This window comes from Pteropus medius, unplaced genomic scaffold (genome assembly GCF_902729225.1).
Source record: "Pteropus medius unplaced genomic scaffold, Ma_sr-lr_union100, whole genome shotgun sequence".
Lineage (NCBI taxonomy): Eukaryota > Metazoa > Chordata > Mammalia > Chiroptera > Pteropodidae > Pteropus > Pteropus medius.
The window spans coordinates 24,675,816-24,690,066 of record NW_024354502.1 but is presented as its reverse complement, the minus strand read 5'-3'; the positions used below and the strand labels follow the sequence as shown (position 1 = coordinate 24,690,066).

Here is a 14,251-nt window from a genome sequence, read left to right as displayed (position 1 = left end):
TGGATACTTTTTGGCTGATCAGATGTGAATCACAAGTTAGTCACAAGTCCCAAATTTGTAGTTATTAGTGTGGTATTACTCAGGTCAGCATTCCTAAAAACACCTACCGCCTGGGCCAGGCACTGGAATCCTTGCCTTGGGAAAGAGCGTAAGCACACTAATTTGGGTGAGCAGCCTCGTCATTGCAGAGAGACCCTTAGTTCAACTGGCATGGAAGTGACAACAGAGGTGCCTGCGGGGAGATGATACCTGAGCTAAGTCTTAAGAGTAACATGGACAAAATAACTCCAGGATTAATCAGCCTGTTGAATACCAGAATGCAAACAATTCAATATGAAGTTGAGGCGAGGAAAAGCTAGGGCGAGACAGTCCTGTGTGCTGCCAGGAACCTGGGACTTGGTAGAGGGAGAATCTGAAATTTCTTTAGGTTTGTAAAAGATTCGACACTATTTGGGAGCTAAGCCAATGCTTTTATTTTCTATGCATGAAATATTCATGGGCAACTACAATGTATTTAGTAATACTATTCCCATTATTGAAAAAAGAATTTGCACTCAAACATTTTTAAAGGGGAAAAACGCTGAAAGAAGCTAGGTGATAATCATGCCGGAATTCCAATGATCTATGGCAAGCAAACACCATTTGGTCAATCAAAAGATAATGAACATTTACCCACTAAGTTCTTTCACAAAATACAATTTCCTTTCTGTATATACACCTCTCTGAGTTTGGGATTAGGAGAAATGTTGAGAAAAGCAAATAAATAGCTTACTCATAATCATACAGATAAAGACTGAGGCAGACTGTACAGATCTAAGCTCATTGTTGGCATTGCTGACCCACAATACCTTTGGAGGCAGATTCTGCTGTGAAGATACTCAAAGTAGTGGGTGCTATTGGGCTGTTGCTGTCATGGAAGATAAAAACCCAGATAACTCAAATGGTTTGTGTGCTTGCCGTTACCTAAGACGATTGATTTTTAAAAATCCACAGTGGATTATTTCTTTTAAATAAATTTATGTAGATCCACCATTTACAAATGGGTAATTGAAGTGGAGGTGAGCAACTCAAAGAATCACTGATAGGTTGGGACAATGGGTACCCTGAAGAATTGTGCCCTCTCCTTCCCCCTCTATCAGTTTTTCCAGTCCAGCTCAAAGTCGCCCATGCCTCACTAGGGCTGTTCCCATTCTTATTAGGGCCTGATATACCTCCCCAGTTTTGCCATTATTTACCCCCTAAGCCTAACTCAACCTCTGCCCTCCATTCTAATAATCCTCTTCTGTCTGGGAGTTATATCATCTTGTGTACCCTTGACCACATCACTCACAGGTGAATCTTCTGTTAAAACCATATGCACAGATTCAGAGCAATAGATATTATCAAATTGGAGACAAGTTAAAATTGACAACCAGTTGTGCAGGCTTATACAACAAATGCCATTCATGGGAAAAAACCAAGCTGTTTACCATGTCCCAGACCATAAATAGCATTGGACTCTAACTGATCCTCCTTTTACAAAAATCATGCCCATTTAATTCCTCTTTTGATAAACTGGCATTCTATATAGACGGGGAGTACATGACCAATGTTGCCTTCGTGCCGTGGCATGGCTTCTGATTCTGTCCCTATGGGACAGTCTCAACAACAAATGAGGGCATGTGTTCTGTAGCTGAAGGGGAAACTTGACAGAACCAGGAGTCAAAAGACAGCGTTTTTGATGGCTCCCGAGCACTCTTCAGTCTTCATCACCTCTTCGCCAGTGCGATACAGCAGCACGGTATTATCTATCTTCTCTCATTCCTTTTTTCTCCTTCTTCCTTACTTTACCCTTTTTTGCTTCAGCCCAACCTACTTAATATCACTGAGCACTAAAGCCATTGCAGAACCTTCCTAAAGCTCCATGATTGTCATGAATAGTTCAAGAGTCACCAGTTACTAAGGTTTATACAAAAACAATGGTGTGAGTTTCCTTAGGGACCAATTCTGAGTTTCTAAATGTTTAGTTTAATATTATGTTCATTAAGTCTTGAGAAAGTGACTGGTGTCCTCAAAAACAGGAATAGAGTATATGATGACTTGATACATTAAAGACACTAACCACTGCGCAGTCTGTTCTCTGGGCCCCCAAGGGCTCTGCAGCTATCATCCTGCCCAGTTGGGAGTGTGAGAAGCTTACTGAGGTGTCAAGGGCCCAGCTTATTCAGGTCCTACACAGCTGCTTCCACTGATACCCTCTCAGAACACTATTGGGGAGCTAAGGTGCAGTTCCCTACTAACCTTGTGACCTGCCATCTTTATTTTCAGGTTGAAGAGTTGTAGAGTGAACCACCTACATTCTACAATAAACATTTTGCTGTATCCATTTTATCCCATATCTATCCATGTAGCTTTAATTAATCTATTTTTCAGTATATTTCAAAGCAAGTTTCAGATACCAGTACACTGTGCTTATATTAAATTTTACAGCTAAGGTCTCTTTTCTGCAAGTGAACTGAGAATGACCAGAAATCTGCCTTGAATATGAAGATGATAAGCATTTTCTGATAACTTGCTGATAAATTTTGAAGAGTGGCTCTGACTGACTTCAGGGTGATTTTAAATATAACTCAGATAGAAATCATTTTACATTTAAAATGTGGTGATGGCGGTAAAGTTCTTTACTGCCTCCAGGAACTTTTCACCTTGCAAAATTATAAGTTATGTGTAGAGAGAAAGGGAGAGAGAGAGAGAGAGAGAGAGGTGCATCAAGAGTATAGGACATCCTACCCTTACTGAACATATTAACATTTCTTATACAATTAGCCATGGAATTTTCTTGTTTTGGACTTTTTCCATACCCTAAATTTAGCAAGCTAGAATTATCTTTTAAGAACCACTTTAAGCAACCTTTGTGAAAAGGAAAAATGCCTACAGAAGAAAATCTGCATTTCTTTGTGGTTAAAATGCAATGTTCTCAATTTAATTATTCTGCAAAGAAGCAAATTCTTTATTATACGTTAAGGATATAGCAAAGACAGTAATCCAGCAAATTCATCACAGATTTGTAAGATTAAAAACTTATATATTTAGATTGAGAAACAGGCAATGCATTACAGGCATCCCTGCTTTATGTGTTCTGGCAGTTGTGCACATTGAATTGTATAATTGCTTTAAATATACCAGATGGATTTCATTATTTAAAAGAATTCTATGTTGAGTCTTTTTATGACTAAAGAAAGTCTTTAAAATGAGATCTAAGGAATTCTTCACATTTTAATTTATAAACTTTAAACACTAATATATTAATATAAAATCAATTTTAAAGTGAGATATACCTATAGAATACAACAGAAGTAATTTCTTTAAAGTCTAGTTTACAAAGTGAAACTAAAGCTAGCACAAATGAAAAGCAGTTTTGAACAAATGATTTTTGTTCATAGTTTTTTTTTAAAAGAGAAAAGCTCAGTATTCGAGAACAGGTTCACTGTCAAGAGTCAGATAAACTGTGAGTACTTTTCCTTCTGCTCCTCATTTTGAGGTTAATTTATGTAGTGAAATAAACAAAACTAACACTGAAATCCCAAGAATGGGTTTTAAGCCCAGCTCTGACTTTAATTAGCTGGGAGACCCTGGCCTTGTTCCTTAATCTCTCTAAGCCTCACTTTTCTCTTCTGTAAAATGGAGATAATGACCACTTCAGAGTATGGTTAAAAGGAGTACATAAAAATATTAAAAAGACTCAAAGTGATATTTAAAAGTCAAGGATTTATTCCTCCCCCCCCCCCAAATAAGGGGGCTAAATGAAAAGTCTATAAGAAATAAGAAAGCTTGCTTATTTCCCCTAATCGTCCTAATTAATACAGCATTCTTTACTGAACATACATTGTCACGGGTGCAACACTCAGAATTTGCTTTACTTCATTTGGCCTCGCTGACATTTTGACATCCATTAAATATGCCTTTTGTAGAGAAGTCCGATAAGATAATTGTACTTAGAGTCAAATATTGATGAATGCATACTTCAAAGTTTTTATATTTATTCAACAGCTGACATGTATTGATTGAGTGCCTGCTACATGCCAGACACTGTGCCAATGAACAAAATCCAAAATGGTCCCTGCTCCCAAGATGTTTATAGTCTAATGGGAAAGAGAGATACTAAACAGACAACATATAAATGTGCCAACCTGGAAAAAGTATGCAGTGCCACATGAATTAAACTTGGGAGGACAGGATATAGGCAAGAAAGACCTTTCTGAGAAAGAGGCATTTAATCTGAAACTAGAATGATAAGATTTGGGGAAAGACCAGATAGACAAGCATATGTGGATCTTTGAGGCAAAATAGAGTTTGGATTGTTGGAGAGCGGATTCAGTGTGGCTGGAGCTTAGTGAGAGAGGGGGATGTGAGGCACAAGATGAGGTTGAAGTGACCCAGTGATCAGATCCTGTAGGGCCTCCTAGCTACAGTAAGGAGTTATAATTTATGATAATGAGATTTAAGCAGAGAAATGATAACATGTGAGTTAAGATTTTAATGGAGATGGCATGGTGGACAAAAATGGAGGCAAGACACCAATTAGAAAGCTATTGGATTAGTTCAGAAGAAGTGGATTTGGACTGAGATGGTGGCAGTAAAGAAAAATTGATGAATTCAAGATACAATTTTGGAGAGTTAATCAATAGGACTTGTTAATAGGTTGCATGTGGGGAGGGAGGGAACAGCGAAGATGACAAGTCAGGTTTTTGACTAAATGACTTGGTAAGATGGAACACAATAAGAATGATTATTCAATAAGTATGAAATTATAGAAAGAGAAGCTTTGGAAACTTATGGAAGATTCAAATTTCAGTTCAGAAATTTAAATTTATGCATGAAACATCCAAAAGGAGATACTAGATAAAGATTTGAATGTATGATTCTGAAACTCAGTGATAGGTATGGGCTGGAGGTCCACAGTGGGGTCGAACACATAGATAGTATTGAAGACCGTGGGAAGCATGAGATCAAAATCCAAGGCTGGCAATGACAAAAGGATCCATGACAAGTCCTGAGGAACTACAACTTTTCAAGATCAGGAGAAAGCAGGGGGTATAGGAAAATGTGACACAGAGGTGAAAGGAGGACAAAGAGAGGTAGGCTCACCACAAGCAAGAGAAGCTTTGAAGGAGGAAGAGATCAAGAGTCAGATGTTCATTAGAGATCAAGTAAGAGAAGTGAAAGTGTCCGTTGAATTTAGCAGTGAGGGGGCTATTGGTGGCCTGAATAAGAGCAGTTTTGCTGACTGACAGAATTGTGTGTTGAAAGTGAGAAGAAAGAAAAAAGATATTCCTAAAGACTGAAAAGAAACAAAATAAGTGACTCTAACTATATGTCAAGTTGGTCACATAGCCATAAGGAAAAATATTTTTTTTTCCTAGTGGCCCGAAACATAGCATTTGATTGTAATTATTTACTAGGCGTATCCTAAAGACAAAAAAGAGCAGCAAAGCAATACTAAATTGTGTTCAATAACCTTATGTTTACTAATAATACTTGCTAGTTTAATACCTTTATGTGTATATTTAGGATAAAGCAAATAACTATATTAATGTTATTAGGAAATAAGATTTTCGGTGAAAAAGAAGAGAAATATGTCTCATATTTAAAAAGCAGAAGCCTGGAATGATCCATTTGAATTGTACATGTCAATATAAATTCATGATTTAGTTTCCAAAGAACATATTTCTTAGATGTGTCTGCTGAGCTTAGGAGCCTAAAATTAATAAAAAAAACTCAGGAGCAATGGCATCTCACTGTTTGGACTGTAGGCTTTAAATAGCATTTCCCCTTAGAAGGAACCAGGGCTCTTTGGAAAAATAGTTGATTCAATCTTGCCATTCTAGAAAGCAAGGAAGAAATCCAAGCCTACTGTGTCATGTCAAAAAGACACAGGAGCCAAAATGAAAAGACTCCCATTGGGCTACGCATGTGTGGGGACAGGACATATATGGGAAACCTCTGTACCTTCTGCTTAGTTTTGCTGTAAACCTAAAACTGTTCTAAAAATAAACTATTTTTGGACAAAAATTTTAAACTCTCTGGCAAAAGACAGAACTCGAGCATGAAAAGAATAATGACGATGAAATAAAACATCAAATCTGTAAAACTCCTTGAGATCTAAAAACAACAACAAAATATCAAGCATTCATTGAAGGCTGCTAGGGCACTAAACTCATTATTCTAAAAATTAGTAAATAAAAAGGAAGAATCAAGTATTTACTCTGCTTTTTCTATGCAAACTGTACTTCAGGGCGATCAAATAATTAGTTGAGGTAAAGTTCTATTTAAAGCAGGTAAAAAAAATACAAAGGGAGATAATAGAGTTAGAAAATTGGCATTCTGTAACCCTTAATGAACTAATAGAATTAAGCAATGATCATCTATGGTTGCTAAAGTCACATGTGGAAAAACTGATGAGTAACTTTAAATCAGATCTCTCTTATCATCAATAAAAGTGGGACATCACTTGCCTCCTATGATACAGTCAGAAGTGCACAGCTCTCTGCCCCCAAGATGAATCCTGAATTTAAATCCTCCTTCTAGATCGAACTAGCTATTTATAGGAAATGGAAGAGATAGAGGAATAAATTAGATGATATCAAGAAAAAGCAACTTGACAAATCTAGAGTTTCAGTCCCTTTACAGGACAAATGGCCTTGTTTCTTCAATGGTATTTTTAAAAAAGAAAGGGGGGTGCTATTATAAAGTTTTAAAAACTTACTGAGATAGAACCAGGTGCAAACTTCCCATTTAAAAAAAAGGGATGATAGGTGGGGAATTGGGGACATGAGAGAGCGTGTTGTTTTTTGTTTTAAGACATTTTGCTGAGCAGAGAAATAGGGTGGTTGCTGAAGAACAATATGGTGTCAGAAAGAACATTTTCACGATGGAATAGAGTGAGCATTTTGGAGCACTAAGGGAATGATTGAGTAGAGAGCATAAAAAGGGAATGAATGCCATTGGAAAGAGGTCCTCAAGGAAAAACACGTGAGCAGGATCCACACCCCTGTGGAAGTAACAGCCGTTGGGTAAGATGTTCGTAGATCATATACTGCCTTACTAAAAAATACTTGTAGAAATAGTAAACCGATGGCACAGACATGAAAAGTAAACTAAATGAACTAGAAATTTTAGGAGGGATAAAAGTATGTTGGAGATGTACTGAACTTACATCACAGTGAAAGCCGACTCATACAGTCCAGTTTTCAACATGGCTGTGACTTTATTTTAATGGATATTCCATGTTTATGAGATTTCTTGTTTGTAATTCTCTTTACACTGTTTCAAAGGATTTTGGCTCATTAAGAGCCATTTGGTGCTTGTTCTACACATTTTATAAACATGTGAACCTTCAAAATAATTAGTAGGCTTTTTAGCCCAAACTGGTCTTAATCATAATCAACGTTAAAAATGTTGTCGCCTCAAATAAAAGAATATAGTGGTTGCCGCATTCCCCACAGGCATTCAAGGGCTGTAAATATTGTACTGTCATTTTTCCATTTGGCCTGTAATCAGAAAAGTAGCTCTGCTGCAAGCAGTAATTATCTTACAGTGTGTTTCAAAATCCTATTATTAACCACGTTTAGACCATATGAACCTTGAAAGACGTAGCTGACATACTGTCTTGCTGTAATCACATCAGTTGTTACTCTTATTAGGATAAGAGGAGCAGACACTTCTTTTTTACCTTCTGTCACTTTTGTTTTTCCTTATGAAGAGGTTTTCAACCCATATTGTTAACCATATGGTCTTTGGAAAACTGAGAGGCATTGTGCTAAATGTTTAACCACAAAATCTCTGGAATTTATTGCATTCTTCCATTTCTCCTTAAAGGAAATACTTTACAATTTAATCTCTTTATACATAACCACACTTATATATAATTTTACATAAGTATGTATATACAATCACATTTTTTGCTTTGTAAAAAAAAAAAGTGGTCATTTTTTTTCCTTCCATTCTTTTTGTTTTGCTTGGTTCCTCCATCTTATTCTCCTCCTCCTTTTCCCCACATCAGCACCACCCAAAATCATCTCTGCTGAGAATCTGTGATGTATCCTCCCATCTTTTCTCCTTACTCAGGTATTCTTAGACCTGCACATGTGTATGTATCTGCATATACAGGCATTTATTTTCTGAAGCATTGTCTTATAAACAGGATCATAGCATGTCTTGCATCTCACATTCACCAATGAACAGCACCTTGTGAAAAGCCCTCCTAATTTTCTGGTTTAGCTCCACTTCATTCTTTTAATAAATTGCTGGAAAATTCCCCAGTGTTGGTGTGCTATTGATGAGCCTTCACTTTGTTTTCAGGTTTTTGCCCTATGAACAATGATACAATGAACCTACTTGTCTCTTAGGGGTCCTTATCCTTACATATGGTTATTCATATTTGATAAAGTCTCAGGAGTACAGCTGCTACCAAATTCATTTGTTCTTTTAAGAGATGTCCAATTGCTTTCCAAAAACTGGAGGCAGAGAAAGTCAAGGAGAGGAAGATGAACGTGGATAAAATGCCTCCTCTCTGAATTTAAATTGCGTAGCTTGAATGAGGGGACAGTACAGTGTAAATACTAACCCAGTTGACGATATTATTACTTCTCCTAAAAACTGTGGGCTCCTCTAGGTTACTGCCTGTGCCCTGTGGAGGTGGGGCATTCACCAGTTCCACAGTGAGAGTGACATTCTGAGATTGTGTACCTGGAGAGATGAGAAAGGAAAAGCATAGAGGAGAAGAGCACAGGTTTTGAGAGTCTGAGAGTCTAGCTTTATCATTTGCTGCTTTATCATTTTCTGCTATGAAATTTTGGGTAAGTTGCTTAACTTCTCAGAACTTTAGTTTCCTCATGTGCAGGATAGAGATAATGAGGCCAGCCTGAGAGGGTAGCTGTGAGTAGGAAACATATTTAAGACTTTGAGCAGAGTGCCTGGCACTCATTAAAAGTGACAGATTATTTCTCAGATGCCTACATTATAAATCTTTCCCACGACTATCACTGTGTCCCCCAGTAGATGAAAACCTGCTGAAGACAGGAACTGTATCGAATTCATCTTTGCATCTTTATATATCCAATCTCTAATTTGGTTTTCCCTCCTACTAACTATGTCAAGGTCTTTAGCTTAGTTAAACCAGCATTGATTAAAAATAAGAGAAATAACAATGATCTGTTATTATTGAATGTTTCAGGCTTGCACTAAAATAGAGAGAGTAATATGAAGAACACCCATGATCCACTACCTGGTTTCAACACTGTCAACATGTTGATAATCTTTTCTCATCCATTTCTCGATCACTCTTTCCCACCACTCCTCCCATAGAGTAATTTAAAGTGAATCCCAGGTATCATGTCAATTGTTAATATTCGAGTATATTTCTAATAGCAATTCTCAAAGTGTGAGCTGGAATCCCAAGGGATTCCAAGACCCTATCAGGAGGTCTGCCAGGTTGAAACTAGTTTTATAATAATATTAATATATTGCTTGTCTTTTTTGCTCTCATTCTCTCATGAATGTACAATGGAGTTTTCCAACACAGATTGAATGCTACAGAAGATCTGAGAATCCAGCTGTCTGTCTCCTACCAAACCAGAAATAAGAGATGCAAATTTTTACAAATCCATTTACAAATATGTAAAACAATGCCACTTTCCTCTGTTTTTTTGTCTTGGAAAATATAGTTATGTTTCATAAAAATAAGTATTTAACATGTAATGTTTATTGTTTGTTATTTTTAAAAGAATTAAATGAATATATAAAAGTTTGTTAGTTTTGATTTCCAATGTAGAAAAAAATCTATCTAAATATCTCTCTCACATAAAGCAAAGCTCTTTGAGATCTTCAAAGCTTTCTTAAACTAGTTTTTAAATTGAGATTTGACATACTGTAGGATTCATTCAATTTTAAAGTGTATAATTCAGTAAGTTTTAGTGTATGCACAAGGTTGGGTAACCTTGTAGATATGCTAACAACTCACCACCAGCTAATGCCAGAACATTCATATCATTCTAAAAGGAAAGCCTATACTCTTTAGCTGTTGCTCCCAATTCTCCTTTGTCCGCATGCACTGATGACTAATCTACTTCTGACTCTGCTAATTTGTCTATTCTGGACATTTCATATAATGAAATCTTCTGCGTCTGACATTTCATTTTGCATGTCGTTATGTTCATCCACATTGTAGCATATTTCGGAACCTTATTCCATTTTTATGGATGAGTAACAGTCCATTGTACCTATATACCACATTTTCTTTATCCATTCATCAGTTGACAGATTTGTATGTTGTTTCCACTATGGGCTATTATGAATAATGCTGTTATGAACATTTGTGTCCAAGTTTTTGTATGAATACATGGTTTTTAGTTCTCTTGGCTATATCCCTAGGAATAGAATTACTGGGTCATATGTTTAATTCTCTAAGTTTAACTTTTTGAGACACCTTCAAACTATTTCCCACAGCAGCTGCATCATTTTGCATTGAACTACCACCAATGTATAAGTGTTCCAATGCCTCCACATTCCTGCCAAAATTTGTGTTCTTGATTCTAGCCATCCTTGTGAGTATGATTCAATCATTTTTAAGAGTGTAAATGATTCTGAGACTAAAATGTTCAAGAGTTGTTTTTCTAACAAATAGCTTTAAAAACATTTTTAAAAAAACCAAACTCATAGATACAGAGGACAGATTAGTGGTTGGCAGAGGCAGGTGGCGGCAGTGGGGGTGGGCAAAATGAGTGAAGGTAAGTGGGGAGGAATGGGCAAAATGGGTAGTCAAAAGGTACAAATTTCCAGTTACAAAAGAAATACATCCTAGGGATATAATGTACAGCATGGCGCATACAGTTAACATGGTATTATATATTTGAAAGTTGCTAAGAGAGTAGATTTTAAAAGTTCCCATCACACACAAACATTTGCAACTGTGTGATGATGTATATTAACTAGATTTACTGTGGTGAGCATTTCACAATATATACATTTATTGTATCATCATGTTGTACCCCTGAAATTAGTGTGTAAAAATACCCCATAAACATAACATATTCAAATTAACAATAATTCCACAAAGTTGTGTAGTACCAGGGTAATCGATTGGAACAGACCCAGTTTACACCGCTGTACTAGCATAACTATTAATATTGTCGCCTTTGACTCTAACACGCTCTGTTTAGATGACAAATCCTATAAACACCCTAATTACAAATCTATGTTCAGATTTCCCCAATTGTTTTAAATACATCTTTTCGCAATTTATTGAAAATGAGATCCAACATTGCTTTCAATCGAGGTGTCTTTAAAAACTTTGTCTATATCAGTTCGCCCTCTACTCCATTTCTTTCATGCTATTTATTGAAGACACTTGATAAGTTGTGGAATTTCCCACATCCTTAACTTAGCTGATTATATTGTCTTGGTATCTTTTAATCTGTTTCTTTGTCTTCCATATTTCCTGCCATTTGGTAATTAGATCTAGAAATCCGATTACATTTAGTGTCAATTTTTGTGGAAGAACATTTCATATATGGTGTGTATTTCCTATTGCATTGCATCAAGAGGTTCATAGAATTTGGTTGTCTCACTTTTTAGTGATGTTAAGATAAATTGTTGGGCTCAATTTTCCTTAGTTCCATCCAGCCATCGTAGTTTCCCATCAACATTCCACCTCATAATTTTAATAGCCATGGATGATTGTTGCCTACTCTTAGTGCTTCATTTGAAGTTGTGAATACTCTTACAAACTATCTGGGTCCCCTGAAATATATAGCAGAATAAATGCTTGACTATTTCCTCATATTTACCAATTTTCAAAATAATTGGTTCCTTAGATGATCCAAGGGTGAATGATGGATTTTTTAAAAAGTATTACTATGAACTCATGGATTTGTGTATTTTGATATGTATCAATTAGTCATTATTCTTTTTTAAGTCCACATTGTTCCATCTTTGGCCAAAAGGTGCCCCTTCATCTTTGCTCTTGGGTTTTTTCTGACATAACCTTAGTAGTACTTGATAGCTACCTTGCTTTCTGGCATAATATAATGCCGTATTTATTAGTTTATAACTTATACTTCCATTGCTTAAAATGTAAGCAAATGCACATATCCTTCTTAGAAGAAAGGCACCATATACATAGTCTCTGCCTTGCGTTTTTCACTCAATAGGTACTATGGCGTCCACAGAAATGGTCTTCGATCCTTTGTAGAGCTGCACAGAACTGTATTGTGTGGAGGAATTGTGGTTCATTCAGCCAAACCTCTGTGGACGGACATGTGGGTTCAACAAACATTTATTGAATGACTAAATTGTGCCAGGCACCGAAGATAAAGTCATGGTCTCTGGCCTCAAGCAACTGAGAGTGTAGAGGGGGAGAACTCTACAATACAAGTACTTTCCTCATAAGGGAGTGAGATCTTGGATCCACTTAGCACAAAGGGCTCGTGAAACAGGGAAGACAGGCTCCCACACAGGAGGGATACAATAACTGTCTGTGGACTGGCATCTTGCTCCCACCCGGACCTTAGTATGAGAATCCCCTTAGGAGGACATGGTTTTTATCGATGTTTGACATTGCTTAGAAAATTATGAGTGCCACCAATTGGAAGGCTAGGCCAAATGAAAGAGGTAGGCAGGAATGGTCACAACCACAAAATTCCCCTAAAAGAGAGGAAATGTAAGTTAATACAGAAGCTATGGTTTAACAATAAGATCTAACACCTGTATCGAACTTACGACTGATCAGAGATTGCTCTAAGCAGTTTACGTAGCTATTAACTCCTTTATTTCTCATATCAAGCCTAAGAACTAAGGACTATTATTACCAGCATCTTACTTTTAAAGATATTAAGGCGCAGAGAGGTTACCGAACTTTTGCCCAAGGTCACACAGCGAGTGAGCAAGGAAGGAATCATAGGTGATCCTTGCAAGCAGTGCTCTCTCCAAGACGGGGACTACAGCACTATAAGTCTCTCCCACACCATAACCACTCCCTGGGGAGGAGAACCTTCTGTTCACATCTGACCTTCTACACACACACACACCAGAAATCTCCGTAGGGCTTTCTCTGGATTCTTGGGGGTTCGAGGGCCAAAGGAATCCCTAAGCCAGGAGGCGACCTGCTAGATGCATGGCAGAGGCTATGCCGACCCGTCGAGCAGCGCCGGTCTGAGTGGCGGCTCCCAGGAGTAGAGCTTCCTCCTCGCCCCCGGGGTCCCTCTCCAAGAAGCTACCGAAATAACCCCTCCCAGTGTCCGACGCCCATCTCTCTGTGCTCCGGCCCCTGCCTTGGCACAAATGAAGTTTGCTTCCCTGGGCTCCCACGACACGGTGGAAGCTGTATGAAGTCACCCACGAACTTCCGAGGATGACCAGGCACTGTGACTGGCCCCCGTGGGTCACAACTCCACCCTCAGGGAACCCGCAGCGAGGGGGATAAGCAATGAGACGGGCTAAGACAAAGGGGTGGCACAGGGTCGGGGCTTCCCTTTCCAGTCGAAACCGAACCAAGGAGTTGCAGGGTGCGGCTTTCCCCGCACTCGCTCTCGGGCTGGCTAAAGGCGCCGCCTGCCGCCCAGCTCCAGCACCGCCCGCGGCTGCCGGTGAGCACAGGGCCGGGCCGGCTTCGGTACCCGATACGTTTCCAACTCCGGATCTGACACTGGCGGCGGTTCCTTAAGAGCCTACGGCTTCACACTTGAAAAAGGTACACAGAACAAGGGAAACGAATAATACACCTTAAACCCAAAACGCAGAAATCGCAGCCCACGCACACGTGAAAAATAAGGTGCTTAGCGTTCTACGTAAAACTTAACTAAAAGAAAAATTAGCTTTTCCAAGAGTTGAGAAATCAAGAGGATCCTCAAAGTTCACGTCAGACGGGTCATGTGCCTAATGTCGTAACAAGGTTAGATGGGCAGCACATCTCACACAGCAGCATGAACACCCGATCATCACGCTCATGAACTACAAAAGGATCGTGAAAGCGTCTCAGTTAAGGATCCTTGAGTACGGCCCACTAACTTTACAGAAAGGGTGACAGATAAAGTTCACATATATTCAGCTTTGATTATTATATATCCAGTACATTTTTAAAATATCACTGATATTCCGTGACGTTCCTCTTTTTTCTAGCTTACTAAGTGAAAACAAACAAAATTAGCGAGCGGATCACACTCCATGCAAATTTTTCTCCCTAGCCCCACCTTTTTTGAAACCTGGCTCTTTATTG

General features: G+C 38.2%; 1 non-coding gene across 1 annotated transcript; it reads right to left on the bottom strand.

The window, feature by feature from the left end:
- Nucleotides 1-13,892: 13,892 nt before the first annotated feature.
- Nucleotides 13,893-13,998, bottom strand: LOC120595923 (small nucleolar RNA U13). The gene has a single exon (XR_005651034.1). It is a non-coding gene; the product is annotated as a small nucleolar RNA U13 (small nucleolar RNA).
- Between the last annotated feature and the right edge of the window lie 253 nt (nucleotides 13,999-14,251).